At 44.2% G+C, this 9,200-nt stretch overlaps 4 non-coding genes across 4 annotated transcripts; all 4 read right to left on the bottom strand.

Moving 5' to 3' along the window:
- Nucleotides 1–1,001: 1,001 nt before the first annotated feature.
- trnas-aga (transfer RNA serine (anticodon AGA)) lies at nt 1,002–1,083 on the bottom strand. The gene has a single exon. It is a non-coding gene; the product is annotated as a tRNA-Ser (tRNA).
- A 1,390-nt stretch (nt 1,084–2,473) lies between these two features.
- trnar-ucg (transfer RNA arginine (anticodon UCG)) lies at nt 2,474–2,546 on the bottom strand. Its single transcript has one exon. It is a non-coding gene; the product is annotated as a tRNA-Arg (tRNA).
- A 2,177-nt stretch (nt 2,547–4,723) lies between these two features.
- On the bottom strand, nt 4,724–4,796 carry trnar-ucg (transfer RNA arginine (anticodon UCG)). The gene has a single exon. It is a non-coding gene; the product is annotated as a tRNA-Arg (tRNA).
- A 2,178-nt stretch (nt 4,797–6,974) lies between these two features.
- trnar-ucg (transfer RNA arginine (anticodon UCG)) lies at nt 6,975–7,047 on the bottom strand. The gene has a single exon. It is a non-coding gene; the product is annotated as a tRNA-Arg (tRNA).
- Nucleotides 7,048–9,200: the final 2,153 nt, after the last annotated feature.

Below are 9,200 nucleotides of genomic sequence, written 5' to 3'. Positions count from 1 at the left end.
CCCTGCTGTTTCCTACACCATTCTACGCTTCCTAAATCCTACCTCATTGCATCGTAATAAGCTCCTCATTGCAAAGTGCTCACCTACTTCCAAATCTAAAACCTGGCCAGGCTCGTTACCCACTATTAAATCTAAAGTGGCTTCGTCCCTTGAAGGCCTGTCTACATACTGTGTCAGGAAGCCCTCCTGCCCACACTGGACAAAATGTGACCCATCTATAGTAGTCGTACTGCAGTGATCCCAGTCAATATTTGGATATTGTCTTGAGTGTTCCAGAGTTTTTCATTGTCCCAGAATCCAGATGAAGTTTGTATTCCTCACGTACGGGAGCGAGAATTCTTTCAATGTCTCAGATGAGTTCCTGTCCCGAGAACATCAGAGTCAATGTCCCGTCCTCTACTCGGTCCGAGATTTCACACTTCTTCATTCTCCTCTGATTCCATTTCCCAAAGAGTTTCTCAAGATTTCCAAAGCTGGATCCTAGATTATATGGTTTGCTTCCTAAACATATTTCCAACTGCCAATTGACAATATTTTCACAGTATCTCTTCACAACTCTCTGGCTTGCACCATGTCCAGGCATGAGAAGTCCCGTTTGGTGGAGAGATTCCCGAGGCTGGTGAGTTTCACTTGGAACAAAGGCGGTTAAGTGGCAATTTCCTGCGATTGTTTGTAATGATGGGAGAGGGAGCGGTGGGGAACGAGCACTTTGACGTGCAGGAAGAAGTGTTGCCACTGATCAGAGTCAGTGAACAGAGGACTGGGATTAAAGGAATCAAAGGAAAAGCAGCAATTCCGCTCAGGACGTTCAATAACAACTGCTGAAACCCGACGTGACGAGCAGGGTATCTGAAAAGAGAAACAGAGATAACGTTTTAGATGTGGAACATTTCTGATGAAGAACTCGAGTTTCCCAAGTCACATCAAATGACCGGCCTGGTTTTCAAAGCAGGTTTCCTGAACTTTGACCGAAAATTGCTCCAATAGGAAGGCATTAGGAACGTAGTCAGCAGGATTCGAACCTGCGTGGGGAAACCCCAATGGATTTCTAATCCATCGCCTTAACCACTCGGCCATGACTACAGACGAGTCCCGTCACCTCACTGAAAGCTGTCGCTGACGTGATGGGCTCAAGGCTTCCATCTCCTTTCATACCTTTGCTGTCATTTGGAAGCTGCTGGACACCAATGTAAAAGAACAAAAGCACAAAGTTCGGAAAAGATATTTACAGCCAAACTTAGTCAAAATTATTTTTTGAAAGGAAAATCGCACTTGGCAATTTGCTAGATCTCTTTGAGAACATGACCAACAGAGCTTATCAAGGGCGCTATTGATCTGAGTGTTCTTGGACGAGAAACAATCAAACGTTGTGACATATTCTGGCGAACGAAATGGTCTTTCCTCATGGTTACAATGAAAGAGATGGTTCCCAATAAAAGACAGGGATTAAGTCGTATCTAGATATATTTCAATGTGATAAGATTCTTTTTCCGTCCCCAATTACCCCAGAGATGGATGGGGTGAGTTAATTTTCTTCACTCTTCAGCTCCTCAGCATGGAGGAACAGACATGAAACCGCTAGAGATGGAGTTGTTGAGTTGGGAACCAGCGACACTGAAGAAACTAAGTAAAAGTGAGGACTGCAGATGCTGGAAACCAGATTTTAGATCAGAGTGATGCTGGAAAAGCACAGTCGGTAAGGCAGCATCCGAGGAGCAGCAAAGTCGACGTTTCTGTTGCCAGGCTTGATGTGTTCCGCAAACTATTTTCGTTTTTGGCTCAGATTTCCAGCAACTGCAGCTGTTTGTTTTATGTTAACCTTCATAATGTTTTGGACAAAACCAATGACCTGTTTGCATCGGAAAATCCGCAGAAGTACTGGTACACCAATATGTTTGCTGAACAAGACAACCGTTCCGTGAGCGGGAATAGGATCCGGGCCACGGTGCTTAGAGTAACGAAACCTCACAAGTAAATAACAAGACAAGGCGATAGGTACTATCGTATTTGGTCGAAATAAAAGCCCCTTTCTGAACATTTTCGTTGCAGATTATTTTCAACTTGTCTTCGAAGATTTACAAAGTGGGAAAAGGCCATTCTGCCCATTGTGCATTGCGGCTAATCAGAGAACCATCTATTCAAGTCGCAGTTTCCAACTTTGGCTCAAAGTCTTGTGTATTCTAATGTTTCCAGGGCAAGTGTCAATGAGGTTATCCTGTGTTCTTAAATGGCACAATAATGGGACAGAAGTATGACATTTTCACAACGAATTGTAACTCTTTTGAGGAGCTCATGCTCATTTCCACCCACAGAGGGAGACACCCGAGACTGACAGAAGTGTCCGTTGTGGTGAGGTGAAATTTGAAATGGACAATAGAACAAACACAAGTTCTAACTGCAGAAGCGCCATCCCGACAAGGACTTCATTGGGGAGCGTCAACACGGACCACGGTTAAAGTGAGACGTTCCCCCACGAGCCAGGTAGGACTCGAACCTACAATCTTCTGATCCGAAGTCAGACGCGTTATCCATTACGCCACTGGCCCAAATGTAACGTCACACGCTGGCAGCATGTCGATATGTAATGTGATTGATTATCACGGAATCAGAATTAAAAAGGTGAGCAAGCAGCGAAGATAATCGCCAACACAGCTTCACTTGGAAGCTTCCAATTTCTGAAGCAGTGCCTTTCACTGGCAAAGGAGAAACATTTGTCCTCAGCTGCCTGCTTCAGGGTCGGCTCCTCCTCTGCTGGAAGTTTCCATCGTTTTATTCACAGTCACGACGCGATTTCATGATTCACTGCAGTGAAAAAGTGTCATGGTGTCGTCCAAGCAAGACCCTGCAGAAACTCAGCGAGAGATCTCGGGTCATTTCGAGCTCAGGGTGTGGAATAAGACGAGATGCGTGACAGCTGTTATTGACGCCGCCACTTCACTGCCAATTAGCGGCTCAAAACGAGCCGTTGTGAGCATCAGCTTGATTTGTACCTTCCTGCAGTGCATTTGCTAAACAACATCAGATAGATCCCATCCGGCGCAGGGATTTTTTCACACTCTATTTTCACACTCTGCAGTATTTCTAATAACTCTTCCTTGTGAACCTCGATCTCTTCTCAGTCTAGACGCAATTGTCTCTATATCTTCCTCGCCAACATTTTCATTTTCTGTAGCAAATACTGTCGAACACTGTTTACGTAGTGCTTCCCCTATCTCCTCTGACTCCACACACAACTTCCACTATTATCCTTGACTGTCCCAAAGCTAACTCTCGTCATTCTTTTATTCCTGACATACCTATGGAAAGCCTTAGGTTAACCAATGGAAAGCCTTAGCTTAACGCTGATCATATCGGCCAACAACTTCTCATGTCTCCTCCTGACTCTTCTCAGCTCTCTTTTTAGGTCTTTCTGACATCGTTGTAACCCTCGAGCGCCAATGTAAAAGAACAAAAGCACAAAGTTCGGAAAAGATATTTACAGCCAAACCTAGTCAAAATTATTTTTTGAAAGGAAAATCGCACTTGGCAATTTGCTAGATCTCTTTGAGAACATGACCAACAGAGCTTATCAAGGACGCTATTGATCTGAGTGTTCTTGGACGAGAAACAATCAAACGTTGTGACATATTCTGGCGAACGAAATGGTCTTTCCTCATGGTTACAATGAAAGAGATGGTTCCCAATAAAAGACAGGGATTAAGTCGTATCTAGATATATTTCAATGTGATAAGATTCTTTTTCCGTCCCCAATTACCCCAGAGATGGATGGGGTGAGTTAATTTTCTTCACTCTTCAGCTCCTCAGCATGGAGGAACAGACATGAAACCGCTAGAGATGGAGTTGTTGAGTTGGGAACCAGCGACACTGAAGAAACTAAGTAAAAGTGAGGACTGCAGATGCTGGAAACCAGATTTTAGATCAGAGTGATGCTGGAAAAGCACAGTCGGTAAGGCAGCATCCGAGGAGCAGCAAAGTCGACGTTTCTGTTGCCAGGCTTGATGTGTTCCGCAAACTATTTTCGTTTTTGGCTCAGATTTCCAGCAACTGCAGCTGTTTGTTTTATGTTAAACTTCATAATGTTTTGGACAAAACCAATGACCTGTTTGCATCGGAAAATCCGCAGAAGTACTGGTACACCAATATGTTTGCTGAACAAGACAACCGTTCCGTGAGCGGGAATAGGATCCGGGCCACGGTGCTTAGAGTAACGAAACCTCACAAGTAAATAACAAGACAAGGCGATAGGTACTATCGTATTTGGTCGAAATAAAAGCCCCTTTCTGAACATTTTCGTTGCAGATTATTTTCAACTTGTCTTCGAAGATTTACAAAGTGGGAAAAGGCCATTCTGCCCATTGTGCATTGCGGCTAATCAGAGAACCATCTATTCAAGTCGCAGTTTCCAACTTTGGCTCAAAGTCTTGTGTATTCTAATGTTTCCAGGGCAAGTGTCAATGAGGTTATCCTGTGTTCTTAAATGGCACAATAATGGGGCAGAAGTATGACATTTTCACAACGAATTGTAACTCTTTTGAGGAGCTCATGCTCATTTCCACCCACAGAGGGAGACACCCGAGACTGACAGAAGTGTCCGTTGTGGTGAGGTGAAATTTGAAATGGACAATAGAACAAACGCAAGTTCTAACTGCAGAAGCGCCATCCCGACAAGGACTTCATTGGGGAGCGTCAACACGGACCACGGTTAAAGTGAGACGTTCCCCCACGAGCCAGGTAGGACTCGAACCTACAATCTTCTGATCCGAAGTCAGACGCGTTATCCATTACGCCACTGGCCCAAACGTAACGTCCGACGCTGGCAGCATGTCGATATGTAATGTGATTGATTATCACGGAATCAGAATTAAAAAGGTGAGCAAGCAGCGAAGATAATCGCCAACACAGCTTCACTTGGAAGCTTCCAATTTCTGAAGCAGTGCCTTTCACTGGCAAAGGAGAAACATTTGTCCTCAGCTGCCTGCTTCAGGGTCGGCTCCTCCTCTGCTGGAAGTTTCCATCGTTTTATTCACAGTCACGACGCGATTTCATGATTCACTGCAGTGAAAAAGTGTCATGGTGTCGTCCAAGCAAGACCCTGCAGAAACTCAGCGAGAGATCTCGGGTCATTTCGAGCTCAGGGTGTGGAATAAGACGAGATGCGTGACAGCTGTTATTGACGCCGCCACTTCACTGCCAATTAGCGGCTCAAAACGAGCCGTTGTGAGCATCAGCTTGATTTGTACCTTCCTGCAGTGCATTTGCTAAACAACATCAGATAGATCCCATCCGGCGCAGGGATTTTTTCACACTCTATTTTCACACTCTGCAGTATTTCTAATAACTCTTCCTTGTGAACCTCGATCTCTTCTCAGTCTAGACGCAATTGTCTCTATATCTTCCTCGCCAACATTTTCATTTTCTGTAGCAAATACTGTCGAACACTGTTTACGTAGTGCTTCCCCTATCTCCTCTGACTCCACACACAACTTCCCACTATTATCCTTGACTGTCCCAAAGCTAACTCTCGTCATTCTTTTATTCCTGACATACCTATGGAAAGCCTTAGGTTAACCAATGGAAAGCCTTAGCTTAACGCTGATCATATCCGCCAACAACTTCTCATGTCTCCTCCTGACTCTTCTCAGCTCTCTTTTAGGTCTTTTCTGACATCGTTGTAACCCTCGAGCGCCAATGTAAAAGAACAAAAGCACAAAGTTCGGAAAAGATATTTACAGCCAAACCTAGTCAAAATTATTTTTTGAAAGGAAAATCGCACTTGGCAATTTGCTAGATCTCTTTGAGAACATGACCAACAGAGCTTATCAAGGGCGCTATTGATCTGAGTGTTCTTGGACGAGAAACAATCAAACGTTGTGACATATTCTGGCGAACGAAATGGTCTTTCCTCATGGTTACAATGAAAGAGATGGTTCCCAATAAAAGACAGGGATTAAGTGGTATCTAGATATATTTCAATGTGATAAGATTCTTTTTCCGTCCCCAATTACCCCAGAGATGGATGGGGTGAGTTAATTTTCTTCACTCTTCAGCTCCTCAGCATGGAGGAACAGACATGAAACCGCTAGAGATGGAGTTGTTGAGTTGGGAACCAGCGACACTGAAGAAACTAAGTAAAAGTGAGGACTGCAGATGCTGGAAACCAGATTTTAGATCAGAGTGATGCTGGAAAAGCACAGTCGGTAAGGCAGCATCCGAGGAGCAGCAAAGTCGACGTTTCTGTTGCCAGGCTTGATGTGTTCCGCAAACTATTTTCGTTTTTGGCTCAGATTTCCAGCAACTGCAGCTGTTTGTTTTATGTTAAACTTCATAATGTTTTGGACAAAACCAATGACCTGTTTGCATCGGAAAATCCGCAGAAGTACTGGTACACCAATATGTTTGCTGAACAAGACAACCGTTCCGTGAGCGGGAATAGGATCCGGGCCACGGTGCTTAGAGTAACGAAACCTCACAAGTAAATAACAAGACAAGGCGATAGGTACTATCGTATTTGGTCGAAATAAAAGCCCCTTTCTGAACATTTTCGTTGCAGATTATTTTCAACTTGTCTTCGAAGATTTACAAAGTGGGAAAAGGCCATTCTGCCCATTGTGCATTGCGGCTAATCAGAGAACCATCTATTCAAGTCGCAGTTTCCAACTTTGGCTCAAAGTCTTGTGTATTCTAATGTTTCCAGGGCAAGTGTCAATGAGGTTATCCTGTGTTCTTAAATGGCACAATAATGGGGCAGAAGTATGACATTTTCACAACGAATTGTAACTCTTTAGAGGAGCTCATGCTCATTTCCACCCACAGAGGGAGACACCCGAGACTGACAGAAGTGTCCGTTGTGGTGAGGTGAAATTTGAAATGGACAATAGAACAAACACAAGTTCTAACTGCAGAAGCGCCATCCCGACAAGGACTTCATTGGGGAGCGTCAACACGGACCACGGTTAAAGTGAGACGTTCCCCCACGAGCCAGGTAGGACTCGAACCTACAATCTTCTGATCCGAAGTCAGACGCGTTATCCATTACGCCACTGGCCCAAATGTAACGTCACACGCTGGCAGCATGTCGATATGTAATGTGATTGATTATCACGGAATCAGAATTAAAAAGGTGAGCAAGCAGCGAAGATAATCGCCAACACAGCTTCACTTGGAAGCTTCCAATTTCTGAAGCAGTGCCTTTCACTGGCAAAGGAGAAACATTTGTCCTCAGCTGCCTGCTTCAGGGTCGGCTCCTCCTCTGCTGGAAGTTTCCATCGTTTTATTCACAGTCACGACGCGATTTCATGATTCACTGCAGTGAAAAAGTGTCATGGTGTCGTCCAAGCAAGACCCTGCAGAAACTCAGCGAGAGATCTCGGGTCATTTCGAGCTCAGGGTGTGGAATAAGACGAGATGCGTGACAGCTGTTATTGACGCCGCCACTTCACTGCCAATTAGCGGCTCAAAACGAGCCGTTGTGAGCATCAGCTTGATTTGTACCTTCCTGCAGTGCATTTGCTAAACAACATCAGATAGATCCCATCCGGCGCAGGGATTTTTTCACACTCTATTTTCACACTCTGCAGTATTTCTAATAACTCTTCCTTGTGAACCTCGATCTCTTCTCAGTCTAGACGCAATTGTCTCTATATCTTCCTCGCCAACATTTTCATTTTCTGTAGCAAATACTGTCGAACACTGTTTACGTAGTGCTTCCCCTATCTCCTCTGACTCCACACACAACTTCCCACTATTATCCTTGACTGTCCCAAAGCTAACTCTCGTCATTCTTTTATTCCTGACATACCTATGGAAAGCCTTAGGTTAACCAATGGAAAGCCTTAGCTTAACGCTGATCATATCGGCCAACAACTTCTCATGTCTCCTCCTGACTCTTCTCAGCTCTCTTTTTAGGTCTTTTCTGACATCGTTGTAACCCTCGAGCGCCAATGTAAAAGAACAAAAGCACAAAGTTCGGAAAAGATATTTACAGCCAAACCTAGTCAAAATTATTTTTTGAAAGGAAAATCGCACTTGGCAATTTGCTAGATCTCTTTGAGAACATGACCAACAGAGCTTATCAAGGGCGCTATTGATCTGAGTGTTCTTGGACGAGAAACAATCAAACGTTGTGACATATTCTGGCGAACGAAATGGTCTTTCCTCATGGTTACAATGAAAGAGATGGTTCCCAATAAAAGACAGGGATTAAGTCGTATCTAGATATATTTCAATGTGATAAGATTCTTTTTCCGTCCCCAATTACCCCAGAGATGGATGGGGTGAGTTAATTTTCTTCACTCTTCAGCTCCTCAGCATGGAGGAACAGACATGAAACCGCTAGAGATGGAGTTGTTGAGTTGGGAACCAGCGACACTGAAGAAACTAAGTAAAAGTGAGGACTGCAGATGCTGGAAACCAGATTTTAGATCAGAGTGATGCTGGAAAAGCACAGTCGGTAAGGCAGAATCCGAGGAGCAGCAAAGTCGACGTTTCTGTTGCCAGGCTTGATGTGTTCCGCAAACTATTTTCGTTTTTGGCTCAGATTTCCAGCAACTGCAGCTGTTTGTTTTATGTTAAACTTCATAATGTTTTGGACAAAACCAATGACCTGTTTGCATCGGAAAATCCGCAGAAGTACTGGTACACCAATATGTTTGCTGAACAAGACAACCGTTCCGTGAGCGGGAATAGGATCCGGGCCACGGTGCTTAGAGTAACGAAACCTCACAAGTAAATAACAAGACAAGGCGATAGGTACTATCGTATTTGGTCGAAATAAAAGCCCCTTTCTGAACATTTTCGTTGCAGATTATTTTCAACTTGTCTTCGAAGATTTACAAAGTGGGAAAAGGCCATTCTGCCCATTGTGCATTGCGGCTAATCAGAGAACCATCTATTCAAGTCGCAGTTTCCAACTTTGGCTCAAAGTCTTGTGTATTCTAATGTTTCCAGGGCAAGTGTCAATGAGGTTATCCTGTGTTCTTAAATGGCACAATAATGGGGCAGAAGTATGACATTTTCACAACGAATTGTAACTCTTTTGAGGAGCTCATGCTCATTTCCACCCACAGAGGGAGACACCCGAGACTGACAGAAGTGTCCGTTGTGGTGAGGTGAAATTTGAAATGGACAATAGAACAAACACAAGTTCTAACTGCAGAAGCGCCATCCCGACAAGGACTTCATTGGGGAGCGTCAACACGGAC

The sequence above is a fragment of the Hemiscyllium ocellatum genome, unplaced genomic scaffold (assembly GCF_020745735.1).
Source record: "Hemiscyllium ocellatum isolate sHemOce1 unplaced genomic scaffold, sHemOce1.pat.X.cur. scaffold_2082_pat_ctg1, whole genome shotgun sequence".
NCBI classification, from domain to species: domain Eukaryota; kingdom Metazoa; phylum Chordata; class Chondrichthyes; order Orectolobiformes; family Hemiscylliidae; genus Hemiscyllium; species Hemiscyllium ocellatum.
The sequence above is the reverse complement of the archived record's forward strand: the minus strand, read 5'-3'. Positions and strand labels throughout refer to the sequence as shown.